Here is a 26,614-nt window from a genome sequence, read left to right on the forward strand (position 1 = left end):
GGGCTCCAAAGGAGGTCTGGAGGGTGACAATGAGAGAAGGGGAGCTTTCTGTCGTAGCTTCCTATCTATGAAATGTTTTCTCCCCATGGAAATGAATTCCACTCAGTCTTCTGAGTGGAAGTAATAGTGCCACTGTATTCTGCTTTGGTCAGACCTCACCTGGAGTACTGTGTCCAGTTCTGGGCACCACAGTTCAAGAAGGACACTGACAAACTGGAACGTGTCCAGAGGAGGGCAACCAAAATGGTCAAAGGCCTGGAAACGATGCCTTATGAGGAACGGCTAAGGGAGCTGGGCATGTTTAGCCTGGAGAAGAGGAGGTTAAGGGGTGATATGATAGCCATGTTCAAATATATAAAAGAATGTCACATAGAGGAGGGAGAAAGGTTGTTTTCTGCTGCTCCAGAGAAGCGGACACGGAGCAATGGATCCAAACTACAAGAAAGAAGATTCCACCTAAACATTAGGAAGAACTTCCTGACAGTAAGAGCTGTCCGACAGTGGAATTTGCTTCCAAGGAGTGTGGTGGAGTCTCCTTCTTTGGAGGTCTTTAAGCAGAGGCTTGACAACCATATGTCAGGAGTGCTCTGATGGTGTTTCCTGCTTGGCAGGGGGTTGGACTCGATGGCCCTTGTGGTCTCTTCCAACTCTATGATTCTATGATTCTATGATTCTGTTGCTTTCCATGGAACTTAACTGTAGTTATCATTTGTTGGGCTGGCAATACCAGCAACCTTTAATATAGTAGACAGAAGGCCACTTGATTAAATGTTCTGTAAACCTAATCCACTAAAAGTCAGTGGGTAAACTCTCTTGCTGGGACTATACGTCTCTGTGTGTGTTCCTGTTGCAGCTGGCAAGTCTGGCAGAATTTGAGAGGGGGTCCTAATGGGTGGAGAGTGTCATTATATCATTTAGTCACCAGGTGGCATTGAATTAAGTTGTCTCTGGGTGGAATCAGGAGCTTCCTGCTGCCGTTCGGTTCTTATTTGACAATAAAGTTCTCTTCTAATTCCTCACTGGTGTGTCCTCCAAGTCTTCAGTGGCACCTTCAAGCTAGGGCCTGGCGATCTTCTAAATAAATTTACTACCCAAAATTATTTGGGGGAAACCAGAATAGTTAAACTCTTACAAAATCAATATAAGTCTTAAAGAAGTACCTACTGAGGCTTCTGTGCAGTTGTTTCTGAACAACACTTGGTGTCTGCAACATGCAACAGAATCCTATGCATGTTTACACAGAAGGAAGCCCTCATGGACTTACTCCCTGACAGAACAAGCCTTGCTGCCAATACTGAGGCTCTGCAGAGTGACAGAGCCACTAGTGCAGCGACAACCTGGGCACCCATTGGGAGAGCGGGCAGGCAAACTGGGCCCAATGGGCCCAGCTATGGGACTCGCTCAGGATCCAGCAAACCCCAGCCCAGTTCAGCACTCCCTGGTGTGAAGATCAAAACAGCTTGATGAAATGTTCTCCCTTTCTGAAAATGCTGAACCATCAAGATCAAAACTTTGGATGTTTATTATTGCATACCCTCCAACATTTCTCTGATGAAAACAAGGTTGTCCTATTCCATAATCAACATCATCATCATCATCATTTCATTCAAACCCCACCCATCTGACTGGATTGCCCCAGCCTCTCTGAGTAGCTTCCAACATTAAAAAAAAAAAAAACCCAACATAATAAAACTATACAGGGCTGCCTTCAGATGTTTTCTCAAGGATATATATCTCCTAGGCTTGGGGAGGTCGCATAACTCCATACTCTCCAATATTTCTCCGATGAAAACAGGGATGTCCAGGAGACTCTTGAGAGTCCCATGGATTGCAAAGATCAAACCTATCCATTCCTCGGGAAATCAGCCCTGAGTGCTCATTAGAAGGACAGATCCTGAAGCTGAGGCTCCAATACTTTGGCCACCTCATGAGAAGAGAAGACTCCCTGGAAAAGACCCTGATGTTGGGAAAGAGTGAGGGCACAAGGATAAGGGGATGACAGAGGGTGAGATGGTTGGACAGGGTTCTCGAAGCTACCAGCATGAGTTTGACCAAACTGCGGGAGGCAGTGGAAGACAGGAGTGCCTGGTGTGCTCTGGTCCATGGGGTCACAAAGAGTCGGACATGACTAAATGACTAAACAACAACAACAACAAGTTTTGCAGAACATTTCCAGAATCCAGGACTGTCCCTGGAAAATAGAGACACTTGATCCCGGAATGCCCCACTTTTCCTTAGGATGCCCCCATTTTCATCAGAGAAATGTTGGAGGGTATGGAGTTATGTCACATACACACACACACACACACACACACACACACACACACACACCAAGCCAAGGAGATAAGTAACTATACAACCTTTAGAGAAGACATCTAAAGGCAACCTTGTATAGGGAAGTTTTTAAATGTTATATTGTGTTTTTATATATGTTGGTAGCTGCCCAGAGTGGCTGGGGCAACCCAGTCAGGCAGGGGGCAAATATAGTAGTAGTAGTAGTAGTAGTAGTAGTAGTAGTAGTAATAGAATAGGACCCCCCTATTTTCATTGGAGAAATGTTGGAGGGTATGGAAATAGGGACACTTGGAGGGTCTGTTATTGTTCAGGATTTTTTTTAAGTGTACTGCTTGAGACTGTCTTGTTAACAGCCTCTAAGAAACCTTAACAACAACAACAACAACAACAACAACAACACAAGAATATCATAACAACAACTTTGGGGCAGTTCAAATTCTCTCTGTGAGGTTCTTAGTCTCAAGAAGTAGCCTCACAGTAAGAACATGTGTGTTGTTTTTTGACGTCCAGGCAAAAAGCGATGATATATTTGACTGCGGCCAGTCGAAGCTTAAAACAACTTGGGAACTTTGAGCAAGCATTTCTGCTCACACCAGTACCTGATATAAATATACACACCGACTGTGATTTTTCTTGTAACAAATGGCAAAAGATATGCTGGTGACAAGTCAGGTAGTTGTGGTAAAAGATGACTTTATTGCTTCCCTATAAGCCTGCTTCCTAAGCCACAGCCCCACCAATCACAGGCCAAGCAAGATCATTAGTTTTTGCACATGGCAGCAATGAAGTTGTCTCTACAGGTAAATCATCCCAGGATTTTTATAATCTGAGATAAAATTTTCAAACATTTCCCCCCTAAGTTCTCTTGGTTTAAGGTTTTAATCTTTGATTATTTATTGTACAGTCGTTTTTGAAAAGCACGACGAGTAGGACAATATACACAGTGGTTATGGCTGGCAAAACTGTGCATGACAATACTGTATTTTTAAAAAATAAAAGCCTTCAGTGGGTTTTGTAGGATAACAATGATCTTTTGCTTGCAAGTCCAACAGGACAAATAAAAAGCAGAAACACTGTCCAATGTGCATTGTGGTTGCCCACCCGTTAAACCAGCAGATAAATATTCTTTAGAAGCTGGATCCAAGAAAGAGCGTAAGATATCAATTTCCCCGTTTCCCCGACAAGGCTTCCAATGCATTTTATTCAAAAGAACATATTTTCTAGTGTTCTCTGTGATTGCAAGAGACAGAAAGCTATGTTAAGTTTCTGCCAGGATTAAATGTTGTTTCGAACTGTTACGTGAAAGATTTACCCTTTCTCTTTGTGCTGCCGTTGAAAGCGGGGATTGGGGCTGCAATTCTGCAATTTTCCGAGTTAAAGATATTGCTCTGCAAATTGTAGGGACCTCTCCGAGATATTATTCTTGTTTGATGTTCAGACAAAATGAAATAGGCATTTCAAAAATTGGGCATCCTCTGTTAAGCCCACCCTGCATTCGGAATGGATTGAGAAATGGCACTATATAGCTCCTACCTTAACTGGGAAAAGAGGCAATATAGAGTGCTTTTTCATTCTTCCTCTCTGCCAGGTTCATGGTATGCACTGGGGACTTGGCGGCACATCTTGCCACCACCTGGATTGCAGGAAGTTGCTCTTATCTTCAGTGTCCCAGCATACTGTCTCTTCAGTTCAGACAAAATGAAATAGGCATTTCAAAAATTGGGCATCCTCTGTTAAGCCCACCCTGCATTCGGAATGGATTGAGAAATGGCACTATATAGCTCCTACCTTAACTGGGAAAAGAGGCAATATAGAGTGCTTTTTCATTCTTCCTCTCTGCCAGGTTCATGGCATGCACTGGGGACTTGGCGGCACATCTTGCCACCACCTGGATTGCAGGAAGTTGCTCTTATCTTCAGTGTCCCAGCATACTGTCTCTTCATTTCCAAGAAAAAGCAATTTCTGCCCAGACACTGTTACCGGATGTTTGGTAACCCTACTTTAATTAATTTTGGGAATGTTTCACTCTGCTTGTGAACTGCTCAAATCAAGTAAATGAAATAAACCAGAATTTTTAAAATATACCTGCATTCTCAAAGGCGTGATCAAATAATAGCACACTTAACAGTAATGCACATTTGTCTGCAGTGGTGTAAACGTTGAGGAGATTTCACCCCTCCCATTCCAAGAATCTGCTGATGTTCTCTGCTGACTCTCCAGAGAGGAGGGGGCGGTTTCTGCTCACTACTTATTCCGCTTCAGCCTCACATCAATGAGAGAGACTGAGTGTTAGAGAGGGAGAGTGTTATCTCTGTATAGTTAAGGTTGCTGCTAACAGCAGCTGCAGACACTCAGTGCAGTTCAGCTTCTCCATTTAGCTCTGTATATAGTTTGTATGACAGTTGTAGATAGAATAAAAGTAGTTATTCTACAGAGCTGTTCTCCGAGTGGTTTGTGCTCTGCTGTACTCTGCTGTGCAACGACTGTCTTTGGGAGTGAATCTGGTGCTCACAGCTCTGAGTTGTGAGTCCACAGCACTTTGACCTGTTCCTGTGCAGAAGGTCACAGGAACTGTTCCTGGAAGTGCTACCCAGCTCGCCTAGCCCAGTCGGGGCTGAAGTGGATGAGTCCAGTCGGTGGCACTGGCTCAAGGGCAATGCTGACATTGGTTATGGGCCCAGTCGTTGTTCCAGTTGTTTCTGCAGTCGTCTCAGTCGTCCCAGTCACCAGAGGCTTCTGATGCTGATTGCGGGACGGCGGAATGGAGGCTGCGTGCTGGACTGATTTGCAGTGCCCGGAAGCAGAGCTGTTTCAGAGCAGAGTTTTCGAGCTGCAGTGGTGTAAACGTCACTGAGTTGAATAGGATATGGAGAGCAATTCTAACTCCTAATGGGCAGTGGCAGGACTTAACAGCACAATGGAATGTCCGCTGCATCCAGAGATTGACTCCTTCTGGCCAGAGCAGAAGGAATGAGAAAGTAAACTCTGATATTTTAGGCTCCAGGCTGGCACAGCAGAGAGACCCAGACCAGGTCCTTTTACATCTAGCTAAACAGGCTTAGGATCAGAGCTGGATTTACGTATAAGCCAAACAAGCTATAGCTTGGGCCCCACTCTCTTGGGGGCCTCCCAAAAAAATTAAAGGGGAAAAAACTGGATGTATATTTCCAAAATATAAGATAAAAAACAAATAAAATAAAACCTATATACAGCAACAGTGTTTTGTGTTGTGTAGGGTCCTATGATGTAAGGCATGGGCCCCGCTTGCTAGTCTGCTCCCTAAAATATCACTGGTTTCCTCATTTCTATATATAGGGTGCCTACATTCTGCATGGACTGGTTGCAGGGCAACATGTAGCATGCACCTGCAGACTGCAGTGTAGCACAGTTGAATGTAGGCCAAGCTGCTGTACCTGTTATTTAATATTAAAGAGTGCTTGTAGACTGATGATCAAGCAGCATAGACTGAAGGTATGAATCTTGTGCCTACTGACTGATTTCATGTAATACATAATTGCTTTATTTTGATCCCGTTATGGCTTTAGATACCTATTAGGTCCATAAATTACTGCATAACATATATTCGACACAAAAAACAGTGACAATTTGTTGTTGACAAAGGACAGCTGGACATATAAAGGGCCCCATTACCTTTAAATAGCTTAAGGTAAAGGTAAAGGGACCCCGGACTATTAGGTCCAGTCGTGGCTGACTCTGGGGTTGCAGCGCTCATCTCGCTTTATTGGCCGAGGGATGACTGGGGGGCGGGGGGCAGCATGACTAAGCCGCTTCTGGTGAACCAGACCAGCACACAGAAACGCCATTTACCTTCCTGCCGGAGCGGTACCTATTTATCTACTTGCACTTTGACGTGCTTTCGAACTGCTAGGTTGGCAGGAGCAGGGACCCAGCAACAGGAGCTCACCCTGTCGTGGGGATTCGAACCTCCAGCCTTCTGATTGGCAAGTCCTAGGCTCTGTGGTTTAACCCACAGCACCACCCACTAAATCCGGCCCTGCTTAGGATGCAGCAGACAATTGGCCAGCCCAGCTTCACCTCTGCTTCACTCTCAAAATGCCCATTTGGGGGGCATACACTGGAAAGAGCTTCTGCCAGATCATGATTTAGGTGGGCAGAAGAGTCCCCGCCACAGAGCCCGGGGCAGAGGGGCAGAGCTGGTTGAAGGCCAGCAGTGCTGCTCCATCCATACCAGTGTGATAAATTGGGCTTTGGGTTACTCAGTGAATCTCAGGAAAGTATTTTATGGGATTGTCAACTTTGCGCCAGCAAATCTGGAGGAATGCTCAACAATCAGGTCATCATGAGGAACTCAGAGAGGGCAGAGGAGCAATTGGCGAATTCCTTTTGTCAAGTGAGATAATAATGTCTTTTTGTTGTCTAATTTGTCACTTTTCCACTAAGAGCTGTTTGGAGAATTGTAAACAACCTTCATCTCCAGGGCAGTTCACCTGCGCAGTTCTGAAGTACAGGTTTGGATCTCTTGAAAGTATCACCTGCACGACTCCAGCACTCCTGACTCCCTGGAACACAGGCATCTGAGCACTATTTTCTAATATCTGCGAACAGTTAAATACACAAGTGAGGCTCTTTGCCAGCAAGTCTTTTATGATCAAACACCCATTGTTCCCTCTTTGAAGTGTATCACTTTAAAACCTAAATTAATTAACAATTAAAACATGGCTGGCGTGGTGGGCTCTCTTTTTTTCCCAGGAAGCCCACACATTTACAGAGAACCTCCGTAAACATATTTTGAGAGAGCTGTTTGGAAGCTAACGTGGGCACATAAAAGAGAATTTATTCATAGCTTTCTCTCTTACAATATGTATGTTGGTATCGTGGAACAACAGAGTCCTGCCTCTATTTTCTAAGCACTTGTGGGCAGAGTTTCATTGGATTGCATTTCCACAAGCTGTTACAAATGCAGTCTTTTCTGTCTTAATTTGTATTTGATTTTTGCATGCCCTCTCGCTCATCTAAAAGAATGATGCAGTCCATTCACATAAGATACAGAAAGCATGGTTCCAAATAACATTTGATGAAAGACACACACCCTCCTCCTGTCTCTTTCTTTCTCTTTCTTTCTTTTCATATTGTTGTTGTTGTTTAGTCGTTTAGTCGTGTCCAGCTCTTCGTGAGCCCCTGGACCAGAGCACGCCAGGCACTCCTGTCTTCCACTGCCTCCCGCAGTTTAGTCAAACTCATGCTGGTAGCTTCGAGAACACTATCCAACCATCTCATCCTCTGTCGTCCCCTTCTCCTTGTGCCCTCCATCTTTCGCAACACCAGGGTCTTTTCCAGGGAGTCTTCTCTTCTCATGAGGTGGCCAAAGTATCTTTTCATATATGAACCTCAAAAATTTTCAAAATATTTAGGCATGGCTCACAGTTCTCATCTGCCATTGAAATGGTACGCAAGCATTACTCTCCCGTAGTCCATTAAATCCAGTCCTGCTCTCTGGGATAACAGAGAACAAGTGCACTTCAGGTATCTGAAAAGTGCTATCTCGCACACCCTCAGTACGGCTGGGTGAGAAAATGGTTTTGGTGAAGATTATAATGTGACCTTCCCTAATTCACTCTTTCTGAAACAAGATGCAAACCAAAACACAGCTATCTTTCAAACTCTGCAGACCTCTGAATTTTGTGGTGCAGTTCTCCCACTAAATAATGTGTACATTATGGGAAAGCATGCATAAAAATGCATATATTTCACATACAGTGGTACCTCAGTTTACGAACTTAAACCATCCAGAAGTCTGTTCTTAAACCGAAACCGTTCTTAAACAGAGGTGCGCTTTCCCCAATGAGGCCTCGAGCTGCCGGTGCCCTTCCACCGTTAGGCTTCAGTTCTTAGACGGGGGTAAAGTTCGCAAACCGGGACACTACTGGTTTTGCGAAGTTCTTAAACCAAATAGTTCATAAACAGGGTTGTTCTTTAACTGAGGTACAACTGTGGGGGGGGGGACTGCTTGTAAAACATGGATATCAGGCTGAAAACTGATGCAGAAATGTGGGGAACCTGAGACTGGTAAAATGAAAAACCAAGAGAAACTGATTTGTCCATTTCTCCGTGTTTTGTTCTCCAGGCTAGACATGCACAGTTCCTTCAAACTATATTTAGAGTCCAGCACATGGGCAGCAACCAAAAAAACTCAAATAAATATTTTACGCCTCCAAGTTGTTTCGCTCCAGTGTCTGACAACAGATTCTACCTTCACTGCACATGCAAATTTCAAAGATGAAAATTGAAACTCGGAAACATTTGGCTCAGCCCCCATCATCTCTGACCGAAGTTTCAGCCTTCAGTCCTGGTACAATTCAATTTCACAGTTGTTGAGCAAGTTCGGAGAGCCTCTCTCCACACATCTGTATATGAGCAAGGAGCTCAGGCGCCCTCCCATCTAATGGCTGTGTTATTGCCTTGCTAGCAGCCCGTCCAACACCCCTTACAATTCTATTATGAATCATCCCATTTACAAGATGGCCATAATTAGCCAAGAATAGTGGCGGTGCAGGTGTGCTCCATGCCGCAAATTTCACCGTGTATTTAATTGACTCCTTTATGTGAGCAATGAACACATGGCACTTGGGTTATTGCGCTTCTTTAGAGGGTAATTTTCTCAAATGCTTTGTCTAAACATCATTTTTATCCACTTTCATATTTTTCAGGTGTGGCAGTGCCGGGCATCTGCTGGAAAAGGTAGAAAAGAAGGGAAAGCACAGCATGACATGGCCTTCTGTAGCCTGCGCAGCTTTAAGAAATTGATGGGTGCCATGCCTAAGTCAAAGCTTCCTGTCTTAGGTCATACCCCAATACAGTGGTACCTCAGGTTACAGACGCTTCAGGTTACAGACTCCGCTAACCCAGAAATAGTACCTCGGGTTAAGAACTTTGCTTCAGGATGAGAACAGAAATCGGGTGGCAGTGGGAGGCCCCATTAGCTAAAGTGGTATCTCGGGTTAAGAACTGTTTCAGTTTAAGAACGGACTTCCAGAACGAATTAAGTTCTTAACCCAAACTACCACTGCACATGGTACACTGATCCCATAGTCAGAATATATGAATTATATGAAGGCAGACTTCTTCACTGGTAGTACCAGTGTTGTGGAATGCCTGCCCTACTGAAATACAAGAGTCTCCAATCAGTATTGGCATTCCACCGGCCCTTGGAGACACACTCCCCTTCTGAGGGCCTGAGGGCCCCGTTCCTGCCTCTCTCCACCTGACCCAGGACAGGGCCTGACAGGCCTCATAAGGACTGTCGCTGCTGCCCAGCAAGGACTGGGGTATTTTGGAGGAAGTTTTGTTGGGAGTTTTTGCTGTTGTTACTGATATTAACTTAATTTGTATCTTTATTTTTATGTGAAAATTGTTCAGTTTGGTTATGCAGGTTTTAATGTTTCATTTATTTTTATGACTACAATGGACGCTTGGGTTGTGAACGTGATCGGTGCGGGATACACGTTCGTGACCTGCAGCATCCACAACCCGCAGCGGCGCGTCTGTGCATGTGTGGGTTGCAATTTGGCGCTTCTGTGAATGCGCAGCCGCCAAAACCTGGAAGTAACCCGTTCCGGTACTTCCATGTTTCGACGGTCCAGAACCCAAAAAAATGCAACTTGAAGCATCTGTAACCCATGGTATGACTGTACTTTGCTGTGTTTGTAATTATGTAAATCTTTTCATGTTGTAAGCAGCCTTGAGCATTGTTTTAACTGTGGAAAGGCGGCAAACAAATAAAATGATTATGGTGATGATGACAAGCATTCCCCTAAACACGAACTTTCTGATCTAACTGCTTTCATTGTTCTCCTAACTGGTTTAATTATTACACTTTTTAACAGGCTTGCATAAACCTCAGGGCTATTAACCTTGTTGTTGTTTAGTCGTTTAATCATGTCCGACTCTTCGTGACCCCATGGACCAGAGCACTCCAGGCACTTCTGTCTTCCACTGCCTCCCACAGTTTGGTCAAACTCATGCTGGTAGCTTCGAGAACACTGTCTAACCATCTCGTCCTCTGTCGTCCCCTTCTCCTTGTACCTTCCATCTTTCCCAACATCAGGGTCTTTTCCAGGGAGTCTTCTTTTCTCATGAGGTGGCCTAAGTACTGGAGCCTCAGCTTCATGATCTGTCCTTCCAGTGAGCACTCAGGGCTGATTTCCTTCAGAATGGAGAGGTTTGATCTTCTTGCAGTCCATCGGACTCTCAAGAGTCTCCTCCAGCACCATAACTCAAAAGCATCAATTCTTTGGCGATCAGCCTTCTTTATGGTCCAGCTCTCACTTCCATACATCACTACTGGGAAAACCATAGCTTTAACTATACAGAGCTTTGTTGGCAAGGTGATGTCTCTACTTTTTAAGATGCTGGCTATTAACCTTATCCTCCATGAATTTGTCTGATCCATCCTAGTAGCTGGCCATCACAGGCCTCCTGTGTCATTGAGCCCCGTAGTTTAATTATGTGTTGTGTGAAGTAGACTAGTTTTCCCCAGTCTGGGTCGCTCCAGATGTTTTAGGCTCCAACTCCCATCACCCCTGACCAACAGTCATGCTGGCTGGGGCTGATGGGAGTTGGAGTTCAAGAGCATCTGAAGGCCATCAGCTTGAAGTCCTGTTCTTTGGCAGGCTATGCTTCCTGAAAAGCAGGCTTCCCACTTGAACCTACAAAGCCTATGTAAGTAAGCCTGCTCCCACACCATTTCCTGCTGTGCAGTGGTTGGAGAAGGGCTGCCTTGGGAAGCCTGTCCCCTCCCCATACAAACACATTATTCAACCTGTCTGTATTTGCTACATGGAAAGGTCTTTAGATGTCATCCATTAAGCACTTAAGCAGGGCGCTCCTAAGCCTCCATTAAGCCATTGGCTCCTGTTATTATTCAGCTGTTTCCAAACCCTTCTTCAGCCACATCCTTCCCAGCAGAGGTGAAATGCTTTTGGTGTTTAAAGATCCAATCATGCGAGCAGAAATGAAAATTGTAAGATCCTACCTTTTAAAATATATAAAAAATAAAAATAAATAGATTGACATAAAACCTGCACCTGATTCCCGGGCTAGGCAGAAAGGCTGCAGAGCATATAGTGGTGTTGATGTTTTCCTGATATTGAAGTTTGGTTACAGATGGAAATTGGATGGAGAAAAACATTTTGGGTCGATAAGGGTGGGTTTCTCTTACTCCAGAATGCCTAGATAGATTTCATTCACCCATGTGAAAATATATGGGGTATAAATGCAACTGAAAAATATACAGGTATGTATCTATGTGCTGTTGTTGTTGTAGCTGCTACTGCTACTGCTACTGCTACTGCTGCTACTACTACTATAGGTAAAGGTAAAGGACTCCTGGACAGTTAAATCCTGTCAAAGGTGACTTTGGGGTTGTGGCGCTCATCTCTCTTTCAGGCCATGGGAGCCGACGTTTGTCCACAGACAGCTTTCCAAGCCATGTGGCCAGCATAACTAAAGTGCTTCTGGTGCAACGGGACACCGTGAAGGTAACCAGAACACACAGAAGCGCCATTTACCTTCCCGCTGCAGTGGTACCTATTTATCTACTTGCACTGATGTGCTTTTGAACTGCTAGGTGGGCAGAAGCTGGGACAGAGCAATGGATGTGAAAAGTTGGGAGGGTGAAGCTATTAGGATATTCCACAGCTGAATAGCAACTGTTCATTCTGGAGCAATAAAATGTTGTCCTGCAAAAGCCCCAACTATTTAATAGCTCTCCAAACTTTTTGATTCCAAAACATCTAAGCGCTTAAAAACAACAACCAAACTTTACCGGAGCATCAGTCATTACAGTCAAAACACAACCATTTGTTTTTACCAGTTTTCTTTGTTTCAGTTGTGCTAATGAAGTTTCTTTGCTGCAAGAATCTGCAACTTTGTGTGTATATGTGTGTTATAGCGTTGAAAATTAACACACCACGGTGTAGTTACAATTTCCAATAAAAATAAAAGACTCCGCTATTATAATGAGATGTTCATGCATGGTGGCGCTGGAATATAAACTCCTCTTTTTATTGTATATGTTAGCCATGGCAAATGAAGTGAGGCAGGGATAAATTCATTACATACAACCTCTCGCCTGCATCTCACAAATAACAGGCCTTAAACATTTCCATCAGAGAAATCTATTCCCTTGCATTGCTAACAGCCGTTAACCAGAGATGAATGATCGCTCCGCTGAGACGCTGGAACCTGAGGGTAATTTGGTACCTCCGCAAACATTTGGAAAGGTGAGGCAATTAAATATTGTTTGTGTAATGTTAGGTGGCTGAGTGGTTCAAGGCGTTTGGCTACGTCTCCCAGAAAGTGCAAGAAGGGAGCCTTATTCATTTCTATGGCATTATCATTGTTCCAGCTGCAGAGTCCTTTTCCATGTCACAGGGCTGGTCTCCCCTACGGATGATTGATATGCAATTTCTTGGTATCTTTATTTTTATTTTTTATTTTTTTATAATAATATTTATTAAGTTTTAACAAAAAAGAAAAAAGGGGTTACAAAACAGTAAAGAAAAACACAGGAAAATCCAAAATCCAAAATTAAACATAAAAAGAAAAAAGAAAAAAGAAAAATCCCTCTTTCTAATATCTTACCACTCATTAACTTATTTTCATGACTTCCTCACACCTCCCTTTTTTGTATTCCATTTAAAAATTTGTTCAGCAAATCCATACCCTCTTAGTTTACCCTTAATTGTTTATCCTCACATATTATAATTTCATATTTTCATCTAATATCAATCCATTCTTGCATAATCTTAGTTTGCCTTATTGCTAGAACCACTTCGTTTCATTACAACGTCATTAACATTCAATAATTTTACAGTGTTTCTGTAAATAGATTTTAAATTTCTTCCAATCTTCTTCCACCGACTCTTCTCCCTGGTCTCGGATTCTGCCAGTCATTTCCGCCAATTCCATGTAATCCATTACTTGCATCTGCCATTCTTCCAAGGTGGGTAGGTCTTGTGTCTTCCAATGCTTTGCAATAAGTATTATTGCTGCTGCCGTAGCATACATAAAAAAAAGTTCTATTTTTTCTTGGTATCTTTAAATGGTACCCTAGCTATCTGGGAGTTGCTGTTTTCCAGCTTTGCAGAATTCAAATAAATTGGCTACCAGTGTGCATCCTCTCTCTGCTAAGCACAGTTCTGATTTCACTTACTTTATTTATTTATAAAACTATTTATATGCCGCTCAGTCATAAAAATATATATATCACAGTGCTTTAAAAAGGTAAAGGTACCCCTGCCCGTACGGGCCAGTCTTGACAGACTCTGGGGTTGTGCGCCCATCTCACTTAAGAGGCCAGGGGCCAGCGCTGTCCGGAGACACTTCCGGGTCACGTGGCAGCGTGACATCACTGCTCTGGCCAGAGCCAGAGCCAGAGCCAGAGCCGCACACGGAAACGCCGTTTACCTTCCCGCTGGTAAGCGGTCCCTATTTATCTACTTGCACCCGGAGGTGCTTTCGAACTGCTAGGTTGGCAGGCGCTGGGACCGAGCAGCGGGAGCGCACCCCGCCGCAGGGATTCGAACCGCCGACCTTTCGATCGGCAAGCCCTAGGCGCTGAGGCTTTAACCCACAGCGCTTTACAGCTATATAAAAACACAAAACCAAAGAATGACATCATACAAAGTTAAAAGCAAAAAGAATTTTTAAAAAATCACTAAACCATTGTAGAGGAAATAGACAATGTGTGGGAATTGTAGGCAGACCTCAGACAAACCAAAGCATACAGTGCTGTAGTGCAATATTTTATTTTGTAAATAATTTTTATTAATTTTCAATTTCATATATCCAGTATAAGCCACATTCTAACCATACCAAATTACAATTACAATTCAAAAATAAACCAGTTGATAAGCCAATTATATATTTAGATGCCCCCCCATGTCCTAGATTTCAAGGTAAGATAAATTCATTTAATTTTGCTTCTGAAATCTTATTTAGTCCAATTGCATTTCAGTCTTAATCACAATCCCTTATACAACAGCTACAATGTTTTAAAATCCCATTCTTATTAACACATTTAGTAATTTATATTTCTGCAAGAAAAGTTCTATACCCTTTATAGTTCCTGTCTGTGATATTAATTTTGTATTTATAGTTATTTATTTTGTCCATATTATTTATTTTTGTCCTTGGGAAACATTATATATTCCTGTAGTGCAGTGTTTCCCAACCTTGGGCCTCCAGCTGTTTTTGAACTACAACTCCCATCATCCCTGACTAGCAAGACCAGTGGCAAGAGATGATGGGAATTGTAGTCCAAAAACAGCTGGAGGCCCAAGGTTGGGAAACACTGCTGTAGTGCATTAGTGGGGAAGCTGAAACCCTCCAGAGGCTGTAGGACTCCAACTCCCAATCAGTCCCAATCAGCATGGCAAGTACTGAGGGCTGATGGGAGTTGGAGTCCGACAACTGGATGGCCATCAATTCCCCAAGCTTGGCATAGAGAAAGGCAAGATGGCGGAAGGATGAGAGAGGAGGTGACAAGGTTGAAACCAGACTGACACGTTCTCATTTGCTTCTCTCAAATCATCGCAAACCCAGAGCAGAATTCTGAATCCAAGTCAGTGGTGTAAACCATGAAGCTGGAAGAAGAAGAAGAAGAAGAAGAAGAAGAAGAGTTTGGATTTGATATCCTGCCTTTCACTCCCCTTCAGGAGTCTCAAAGCGGCTAACAGTCTCCTTTCCCTTCCTCCCCCACAACAAACACTCTGTGAGGTGAGTGGGGCTGAGAGACCTCAGAGAAGTGTGACTGGCCCAAGGTCACCCAGCAGCTGCATGTGGAGGAGCGGAGACGCGAACCCGGTTCCCCAGATTACGAGACTACCGCTCTTAACCACTACACCACTCTGGCTCTCAAAAGCCAATCACCTACACAAGAGTCACCATCACCCACTTGAAGCAACGAAACGTCTTGTGGCGCCTTAGTCTCACTGAGTTTGGCAGGCTTGCATCTGATAAAATTGGTGCATTTGAGCATGCCCAGGTCTATCATGGATGGTGATTGCCAAGCTTTGGGGGGGGCACAGCTCTCCATAAACACACCCCTAGTGCTCCTATCAAAGCATTATTCAGAATACAGTGGTACCTTGGTTCTCAAATGCCTTGGTACTAAAACAACTAGGAACCCAAACACACCCATAAGTAAGTGTCCCGGTTTGCGAACTTTTTTCGGAAGTTGAACGTGCTCCGTTTTGAGTGTTGCGCTTCCATTTTGAGTGCCACACTTCCATTTTGAGTGTTACGTTGAGGTCTGTCTGTTTTTGCTATTTACCTTGCGTTTTTGTGACTCTTTCATTTTTGTTTTTGTGACTGTGTAGAACCCAGTTCAGCTACTGACTGATTCATTGCGTGACTGCAGTACATTGTTTATTGCTTTCATTTTAGGGACCAATGTCTTGTTAGATAGTAAAATTCATGTTAAATTGCTGTGTAGGGGTTTTTGAAAGTCTTGAGGGAAAGCCTGCCTTGGTTTTGGAACGCTTTGGTTTTGGAACGGACTTCTGGAACGGATTAAGTTTGAGAACCAAGGTACCACTGTAGTGGTTTGAACAACCCACTGAGGAAGTTAAAAAGGTAAAGGGACCCCTGACCATTAGGTCCATCTGTGGCCGACTCTGGGGTTGCAGCGCTCATCTCACTTTATTGGCCAAGGGAGCCGGTGTACAGCTTCCGGATCATGTGGCGAGCATGACTAAGCCGCTTCTCGCGAACCAAAGCAGCGCACGGAAATGCCGTTTACCTTCCCGCCAGAGCGGTACCTATTTATCTACTTGCACTTTGACATGCTTTCGAACTGCTAGGATGGCAGGAGCAGGGACCGAGCAACGGGAGCTCACCCCGTCGCGGGGTTTCGAACCGCCGACCTTCTGATCAGCAAGTCCTAGGCTCTGTGGTTTAACCCACAGCGCCACCCGTGTCCCACTGAGGAAGATAATAACACACTAAAATTCAAACGGTAACAATTAATTGCACATTTATTCAAAACCCAGTTGAAACCAATGGTGCCAGCTTTTCAAAGTCTGATGTTCATTTATGTCTCCAGCACCCCCTTGCTGCTTAGCACCTCCCTAGGTAAACTCACCCCCCAGGAGGCAGGATCACTCGCTTTGGGAACCCCAGGTCTGAAAGCTGAGTCAATGAATTGGCTGATTAACTGAATTAAATCTTGCAGCCCTAGCTCACTCCTTTGATACACAGTTGAGCCTTTGGGATTTTCTCACCGTTGTTCTATGATTCCGTCCCTCTTAGCTCCCTTATTTCTGGAATATGCATAGCTCTGCTGTAGTTCCCTACAAATTGGAGGTGACTTAACAGAAGGCCAAGCACATCCTGCCTCCAATTCCATTAGGTAAAGCTAACCGTGTTTGCCCGCTAGTTAGCATGTTCATAAATTCTGAATTAATCATAGCATAATAAAAATCTGCTAAGCTTTGGTTGTTAACTCTGTATTGAGTCTGCATTCCGTTGTTTATTCTCATTCCTTCTGATAAGGTCCATTGTCTCTAATATTGCTTTGCAAAGTGGGCGAGATAAATCAATGGTATTTAGGTTTTTTCCCAACCATCTGGTCTGGCATCCATCCCAAAATCAATTTTTAAAAGTTGGGCACAGTTCGTGTATTTTGCTTTGTAATCAAGAAGATCTCGGCAGGGAGCAGGGTGGGTGGGGGAGATAGAGAATGAGTGGGGGGGGAGTACCTAACCCATCTCACTTAAGGAATTAATCCTTTGTGTGTGTGTGTGTGTATACAAAACCACACACACACACACCCCACATTTTCATTCCTGGCAAGCTAAGCTGTATCTGGTGAATGTTCAAAGCGTAACATGAGTGGGTTTATCTGTCTCTCTCTTTTTAAAACAAAATGAATTTTGACATGGAATTTGAGTGCCCTGTTTTTGAAAATTTACCCTTCAATGAAACATGTGGGAGGGCTTTGTTGGAGACATACCACTCCCTTGCTTTGTTAGCCCCGAGAAGCTGTTCATTTCTGACTCATGTATCCATTAAAGACCCTTCTCCTCTCATTATAAAACTATCCTGCAGAGCCAAGCCAATTGTTTTTAAGAGGTGCTGTTATAATAATGAAATTGAATGCAATTGGGAGCCAGGACACTACAGACACAGATGGGGGGAAAATATATCTATTGTCTACTATCAATGTCTTTAAATAATTTAACACACACACTGCCAAGAAGGCAACACGGCCTTAAGCTCAAAAAAACAATTAAATCATTTCCTCTCTTTTTTTGAAAGAAAGGGGGGATGAGAAAAAGCCGTGAAATGCCCCTTTAAACTCCACCACCAATATTTTTCCTCCAACATTGCAATATTTGGGAGGCAGGCGCAAGTAGAATGATAAGAGTTACATACAGCAATTATCATCCAAACCTCATAGCACATCTGCTAACCCCATCAGGAGTTCAAGTTGGAACAGATGGAAACGGAAAGATACAGTAAAGAATCGGAATCAGAAATGGTCCAGTTGGAAAGATGTAATCCATTTCAGGTTAGAGAGAATGGAGGGCAAAGAGAATTTTTTGTGGGTGGCTGGCTGGGAGGAAAGCAGAGCAATATTCAGAGGAAGGGGCAAAGTTGAACTTGAAAAGAAAGCACAATGTATGTGATACATGCATTCAATGTATGCTTCACAATAAGCAAACCAATAATATTTGCAGAAGCCAAATGCTCACCTCTGTGAGGAGAAGTCCACAGGCCCACTTCCTTGTTTGTAACGGCCGTCACCTAAATGAAATCAGAAACACAACCAGTGAGATATAGACACTCCAGAGGAATCGTCCCATGTCATCCAAAACTCAGAGGTGACAGCTGTCCCCTCCATCTCCCAAAGCAGCTCTTCTGTTTTAACCTCTCATTCTTTATCCCCAGTTGCATTAAATGTAGACATCTGTCTGTTGATTTTAAAGACAGCGCCAATATTTGGAAATGACGTTCAGGAACCGAATTCCCCCCATTTAGAATATGACACCCAATTCTGGTAGGGTTGCCATACATCTGGAATACCACAGTCAGAAGCAGTGACTGGGCAAAAATCACTTAAATGTCCGGACATATGGAATCCATGTTGGAAGTCTAGATTTTGGCGAATTTCCTTAAAAATAGCTCACAAATCTCCTCTTTTTTAAGATTTTGCAAAAAAACAACAACAACAGCAAAGCTCAACAACTTTGGCCCAACTTTTTGAAATAAATATGGCAACCTTAGATTATGGCCATGCCTAAGTTTCCCTGAGGGATGCAGGGGGCGCTGTAGGTTAAACCACAGAGCCTAGGACTTGCCAATCAGGAGGTCACGGTTTGAATCCCCACAACGGGGTGAGCTCCCATTGCTCTGTCCCAGCTCCTGCCAACCTAGCATTTCGAAAGCACGTCAAAGTGCAAGTAGGTAAATAGGTACCGCTCCGGCGGGAAGGTAAACGACGTTTCCGTGCGCTGCTCTGGTTCGCCAGAAGCGGCTTAGTCAAGCTGGCCACATGACCTGGAAGCTGTATGCCAGCTCCCTCAGCCAATAAAGCGAGATGAGTGCCGCAACCCCAGAGTCATCCGCGACTGGACCTAACGGTCAGGGGTCCCTTTACCTTTACCTTAAAGTTTTCCTGAATTCTCAGAAGGCTCCATCACTGCTGGGGAGCCTGGGAAATTGAGTTTGTAATGTCTCTCACTTCACTTAATTGAGGCAGGAAAAATTGGAGGCATAGGGTAGAATTCAGCTTCATTCTAGCAGGCCTTGTGCTGGCTTCCACTAGCAGGACAACTTCATTGCATCTGGTCCATCGTGTCCCAGGGTCCCTGATGAACTTGAGTATGTTAGGAAGAAACTACCAATGATGACCTATACAGGTGGCTTCTGGTGTGGGGATTTTATTCCTTGCAGCAAAATCACCCCTGCTTAAATCAACACATTCCTAACAACCTGAAACATGTGAGAAGCAAAATGGTGCACAGAAGCAGAGAGGGCAAATGGAATAAGAATTTGTTGTAGGGGTAAGGATCCAGCAACTTCAGGATCTTCAGATCCAACAGACAAACAGAAGTTCAGATGTTTCTGCATGTACGGTTTGTCCTTCGTCCATTCCAGCCTGGGCACTTTGCCATGCAAGTGACCCATGACGTGAAGGGTCAAGAGAAGCAGAGTGCCTTATCGCAGTGTGTTGCAAGTATTTCAGTCGCTCTCGTTCGTGGCGTTTGGGCTCTTCGTTGAACGATGACCTAAATTGAGAAGCAGGAAGGGGAGAGAGAGAAAACAGCTGCCCCGACCACCATTGTTCCATTTCCAGCATGGATCGAGCCTCTGTAATCCCCTTGGATTTTATAGCTACCAAAACAGCTTGGGCCCATCAACAAATTGCAGTGGCATATGGTCCAGGTTTATGAGTAATCTGGCACACTCTTAGGGCAAGGAGAGACGTCATCCTTCTGCAAATACAGAATATTGTGTGTGCGCACACACACACAAGCATTTGCTTTATGTAGCTTGCACAAAAGAGCGTGCCCAAAATGTTTACATTTCAACATGTCATGTTTAAAAATCCATCTGTGGACAACTATATCATTCGAACAAAACCTGCTAATATTATTAATAGTATTTCAAGGTGTTCGCATTGCTATATAAAACTCTTAACAGATTACGACCAATTTACCTCCTTGCCTCGTACATGCCCATTTGACTACTACAATCTGTGGAACTGGCTCTTTTACAAGTGCTGCATTACTTTTGTTCCGCCTTCGTAAGAAATCAATCTTTCAGTGTCTGCACTTTGACCTGAAGAAGCGTCTCCACCCCCATCGTTCAGCCGAGGTCCAGCGCCGAGGGCCTTCTGGCAGTTCCCTCACTGTGAGAAGCAAAATTACAGGGAACCAGGCAGAGGGCCTTCTTGGTTGTGGCACCCGCCCTGTGGAACGCCCTCCCACCAGATGTCAAAGAGAAGAACAACTACCAGACTTTTAGAAGACATCTGAAGGCAGCCCTGTTTAGGAAAGTTTTTAATATCAATGTTATCACTTGATGCTGATGATGGGAGCCGCCCAGAGTGGCTGGGGAAACTCAGTCAGATGGGCGGGGTATAAATAATAAAATTATTATTATTATTATTATTTTGAAACTCCCTGTCCATTGATATTAGACAGGCGCCTTTGCTGCACCGTTTTCAGTGTTTAACCAGTTTCCCCAGGATGTATGTTGAAAATATATTTCAATACAGTGGTACCTAGGGTTACATACACTTCAGGTTACAGACTCCGCTAACCCAGAAATATTACCTTGGGTTAAAAGCTTTGCTTCAGGTTGAGAACAGAAATCACACGGCTGCGGCGCAGCGGCAGTGGGAGGCCCCATTAGCTAAAGTGGTGCTTCAGGTTAAGAACAGTTTCAGGTTAAGAACGGACCTCCAGAACGAATTAAGTTCTTAACCCCGGGTACCACTGTATGTCATTTTATTTAATAATGCATATTATTGAAACTGTTGGCTTTGCTTAGAAAAGGTTTAGGCTAACATGTTTTTGACGTCTGATTCTATTGGTAATGTTAACGTATAGTTTATTTAAACCACTTAGAGGTTTTAATGATGAAGTGGTATAGAAGTCCTGTAAATAAATAAGAAATAAGTCAAAACAGTAAACAGAATTCTATTGCTTATATTGCCATTGCACTATCACAGCAGCATCATACCATTTTAAACAGTCACGGCTTCCCCCAAGGAATCCTGGGAATTGTAGTTTGTTGAGGGTCCTGAGAGCTGTTCCTCTTCCCCTTACAAAGCTACAGTTCTCACAGTGGCTTAACAATCAATCCCTCTTCCCAGGGAATTCTGGGAACAGTTGTTCTGAGGGGAATAGGGATTTGCTAACTCTCAGCGGGGGGGGGGAGAGATAGCTGTTTAAAGTGGTATGGTCCTACTTTAAATATATAGTGCAGCTTCCTCAACCTCAGCCCTCCAGATGTTTTGAGACTACAATTCCCAGCATCCCTGACCACTGGTCCTGCTACCTAGGGATCATGGGAGTTGTAGGCAAAAAACATCTGGAGGGCCGAGGTTGAGGAAGCCTGATAGAGTGCAAATGGGGCCAAAGTCTACATCTGGCAGCCCTTCTGCAGTTCCTTGCAGCCCAGCTGCTTTTCATTTCTTGATGCTTTAGCCATGAATAATGTTCCTTTGTGCATAAACTGGGATTTCCCCCTTTCAAAACTGGAAGAGGGTGAAGTCAATATTAAAAGCAGACTGAATTCCAACGGATTTCTCCCGTTCCCCCTATTGTTCAGCATTTGAGTCGAGAACCCTCCTGGCAACTACAGATGGCACAGAGCTAATCCATTGTGTGCTCTTTGTCTGTTGTCCCATAAATTGTTTTTGCTGTCTCAGAATCTCAGCGTAGAGAGTCAAGAATGAAAAGGGCAACTTTTAAAGGGCTCATGAAGGCTATCGCTCAAGGGTGGGGAACTGTTTTCAGACCAAGGGCCACATTGGCTTCTAGGCAACCTGCTCAGGGGCCACATACCAATGGTGGGTGGGGCCAAAGGTAAAAGTGAACAGAGCAACAAATGTAAATTTTTGTTAGGAGTGAGCCAGCAGTAAATCACACTGTGCAAGTTGGAGTTAACCCTTTATCAGCAAAAACACGATCGACACGGGAATGTCAGGCCAAATAAGCACAGCTACTCATCTCTGGTAGGTCTTCTCCACATGGATCAGTTGCTGAGAATGAAGGTCCCTGCTTTATCACGGCCATCTAAGTCCCTTCCTCTCCAGGGTTTCTGCCCAGACACTGAGGTCCAGCACCCAAGGCCTTCTGGCAGTTCCCTCACTGTGAGAAGCCAAGTTATAGGGAACCAGGCAAAGGGCCTTCTCAGTAGTGGTGCCCACCCTGTGGAATGCCCTCCCATCAGATGTCAAGGAAATAAGCAACTTTCTGACTTTTAGAAGACATCTGAAGGCAGCCATGTTTAGGGAAGTTTTTAATATTCTGTTAGGAGCTGCCCAGAGTGGCTGGGGAAACCCAGCCAGATGGGTTGAGTATAAATAAAAATTTTATTTTCATTTTCTCCCTGTGCTACACCCGGTCTTCTAGAATGTCCCTATTTTCTGATGAATGTTGGAGGGTATGGTATTATAGGAGTAATAAGTGGTATGTGTTAAGAACTGTGGCGTGTTGCTGTTCAGAATTCCAAAAAACTCCCCTCCTTCTCTGGTTTCCCATTTCTCTTCCCCCAACAGCCACTGAGCATGCTCCATCCTCATCGAATGCTGTCATGGTCCCCCTCCTTTAGAGTCCCACACAAAGATTTTATTATATGTCTGCAATTTGTGGGATTCCACCAGGCCGATACCTCCCTTTTGTACAGGTAAAGGTAAAGGTACCCCTGACCATTAGGTCCAGTCGTGGCCGACTCTGGGGTTGCGGCGCTCATCTCGCTTTATTGGCCAAGGGAGCCAGCGTACAGCTTCCGGGTCATGTGGCCAGTATGACTAAGCCGTTTCTGGCGAACCAGAGCAGCACATGAAAACGCCATTTACCTTCCTGTCAGAGTGGTACCTATTTATCTACTTGCACTTTGTGCTTTTGAACTGCTAGGTTGGCAGAAGCAGGGACTGAGGAATGGGAGCTCACCCCGTCACGGGGATTTGAACCGCCAACCTTCTGATCGGCAAGTCCTGGGCTTTGTACATGTACTTTGCCTTATTTGGTTACCTAAGTAGTGGCACTGAACATTGGAAATAAAGTACTGCCAAAAAAAAAAAAAAAGGCTTGGAAACAGAATCGGGAAGCTCCCTTGATTCATCCTTCTTGTAACTCCATCGGCGGGGACAAGAAAGGTGACTCAGCACTGCTGATCCAGAACCTGACTCTAAATATTTGCAGAGTGATGGGACAGTTGGGCGGCTCCAGCTGGCAGCTGAGCTTCTCTCTCCGTCCTGAGAACAGGAAGTGCGAAGTGGCATTGGGGGAAGAAAATGCCGCCGCCGCCCTTTCTAAAATGCTTGTCACCATCACAAGCTTTCCTCTCAGCCAGCTACGAGTGGGTCGTGCATTTCGAGGAAATATTGGGGGGGGGCGTCTCCATGGCAGAAGAGGAAGTGAACAGGAACCTGATCGGGGGTCCCGTGTTGCATTTTCTCATTAGCACACCAGGTGCTGCCCTTCCAATGGGCAGGCGTCCAACGCTGGAGACCAGCAAAACAAGTTGGAATGGCAAGTTCTGGAGGGCAGGGCGAGCCGGGAGAGGACAGCCAAGAGATATTTGAGATGCCTACACTGCTGAGACATCCAATAAGCAGAGGAACGAGCCAGGGAGAGATTAGGAGGTGTGAATATTACCTTGTCATCGCTCACTTAAAATAAGAACAGTGGACGGACGTGGTGGGATTGGCAAGGAACTGCTGAACTTTTCAACTCCTCCACGAGCCTTCGAGCAAAACTGTTAGGAAAGGCACTGCCACACAAAAGCTACCCTCTAGCGGGGAAAGGGAAGGGGAACCTGTGTGACGACACTTCCCACCATCTCTGAACATTGCCAATGCTGGATGGGGCTGATGGGAGTTGGAGTCCATCAACTATATTGGCTGCCCATGGTCTAAGGCTTCGGCAGAACACACCACATTGCAATTCCATTGCAGCTGGGGGATATGAAAATATGCTCCAATTTTATAGATAACCTGTGCAGCTTGCCAGACTGGCTACATGCAGATCATCCATTAGCCACCCCCTCCCAATGCCTCACTTTCTCAAAACAATGTCCAACATGAAAGTGTTAGAATTCCTGCTCCATGATTGCAGTCATGAGATTATTGTCCTTTGTTCTTTTTCTCTTTGCTGTCTGATGCTAGAGAGAGAGGGAGCCATGTTGCAGTGGTCTGTGTGTGTTTATATGTAAATAAAGTAGATTAGCCAAAATGCTGAGTTGCTGAGGTCTGTTACGCATGATGCGCAAACTCTGCGGATCCCTAAGTGTGCCGGTGTCAATTGGCATCGGTCACTGTAATGTTCGGGCTGAAGAAAGCTTTTGAAGCTCCCGAACGATTGACCAGGAGGTAGAGAACATGCCAATTGGGCATATGTCTCTACCAGGGTCCTACTCGAATGTAGGCTGAGCTCCTGACAGAAGGAAGGTACCCAGCACTATCCTCCCAAACTGATGAAGGCAGCTGTGTGTGGAGCTTCACCTCTTCCCAACGTTCTCAGAACGTTAAAGACTGCTCTCACACCATCAAAAATGCTTAACAAGAGCGAGGGAGGGGGAAGGAAGAGGCAGGGAGACCACCGTGTCAGAGACCACTAACTCCTCGAAATACATTTTCAGATGCATTTCCCATACTGCTCTGATACTGGAGAGAGGACGCAGTCGTCGCAACTAATAGGCACCCTCCATGAATTTGCATCCTCCCTTGATAAAAACATCCAAGTTGGCAGCCGTTGTTGTTGTTTCGTCGTATAGTCATTTAGTCGTGTCCAACTCTTCGTGACTCCATGGACCAAAGCACGCCAGGCACTCCTGTCTTCCACTGCCTCCTGCAGCTTGGTCAAACTCATGCTGGTAGCTTCGACCATCTCATCCTCTGTCGTCCCCTTCTCCTTGTGCCCTCCATCTTTCCCAACATCAGGGTCTTTTCCAGGGAGTCTTCTCTTCTCATGAGGTGGCCAGAGTATTGGAGCCTTAGCTTCACGATTTGTCCTTCCAGTGAGCACTCAGGGCTGATTTCCTTCAGAATGGAGAGGTTTGATCTTCTTGCAGTCCATCGGACTCTCAAGAATCTCCTCCAGCACCATAATTCAAAAGCATCAATTCTTTGGCAATTAGCCTTCTTTATGGTCCAGCTCTCACTTCCATACATCACTACTAGGAAAACCATAGCTTTAACTATACGGACCTTTGTTACTCCATCTCAAAGATGGGTGCAACTGATTGGTTCATTCAGGCTATCTGGATCCCCAGCCAGTTTGGGCTTTTATAGGGTAAATCACGGACAGGGGACTCCCTTTGCTTCCCTGAGATTCACCCGCAGCCCACTAACAAAGTAAGAAAACTCCACCCAAAAGTAAGAAGCAGGTGAAGTGTGAAAAATGGACCTCCTCGAACATTGGCTTTTTTATCTTGCGCAGAGGGAGGTGGCTCATATGCAGAGAGCACAGATTAGTTTTATAGCAAAGCAGCCTGGCTCATTTGTTATAGTCCCATTGAAAGATACACCATCTTCCCAGGGCGCTCCTTGCTGAGAAGGTGTGCATGCCATTGTCGTTAGCTTTCTGTAATGAAGGTAGTTATATAAATCAATCAGGGAAGGGATGCTTTCCTTTCTTGTCACCCTGCTCTTTATTAAAATGCTTATATATTACTCTTGTCATTTTACTTTCACTCACTTACAACCCAGGTGAATTATTTTTATTGCTTTCATCTTCCGTGTTATATTTCATGGATATGGTGAAAGAAAATAGAGATTGATAGGAGCAAAATTAAAATATATTTTAAGCGAGGGAATCGCACACAGTCGGTGTTAACTTACATCAGTCTTTCAAGGAAGTATTTTGGGAGGAGCTGACCACAGCCTGCCTGTGTTCCTCTTATTGCTGCTTGCCTGTGCTCTCTTCCCTCCTCTTTGCTATGACGGAAAGGCCTGCAAACCCACCTTTCTCATCTTCCACTTGAAACCTGAAGCGATGACAGGATTTTTAAAAAAATACTTTTTGGAGGGTAGAAGGAAGGAGAGAACCTTGATATGTCTGTGCAGTTGGCTCAGCTATGCTCTGTTAAACGTAGAGCAGATGTGAACCAGAAGATAAGATGCACACACACATGCCTCCAGCTATCCCTCACGTTCATTTATTAATTAATTTAATTAATATATTGATATATACCGCCCTTTCACGAAAACATCAGGGCGGTGTACAGCAGGCATGTCCAACAGGTAGATTGTGATCTACTGGTAGATCACTGGACGTCTGCGGTAGATCACCGGTAGATAACTGGCTCCTCCCAAAGAAGACCTGAACCCCAAAAAAGGGGGTAGATCACTGCCAGTTTTTAACTCTGTGAGAAGATCACAGTCTCTTGGGAGTTAGCCACCCCTGGTGTACAGGAACATTATAAACCTTTTCAAGCAATGCAGAACAATCATTAAAGTGACTGGCTACTCAAGAACATTTATTTTTTTTTTTTAAATAATTTTTATTGCATTTTTCACAAAAAGGAACAAAAAAGCAAATTTTCACAAACATTACAAAAAGAAAAATTTTCACAAACATTACAGAAGAAAAGAAAACAT

Source organism: Podarcis cretensis (genome assembly GCF_951804945.1).
Source record: "Podarcis cretensis genome assembly, chromosome: 9".
Classification (NCBI taxonomy): Eukaryota; Metazoa; Chordata; class Lepidosauria; order Squamata; family Lacertidae; genus Podarcis; species Podarcis cretensis.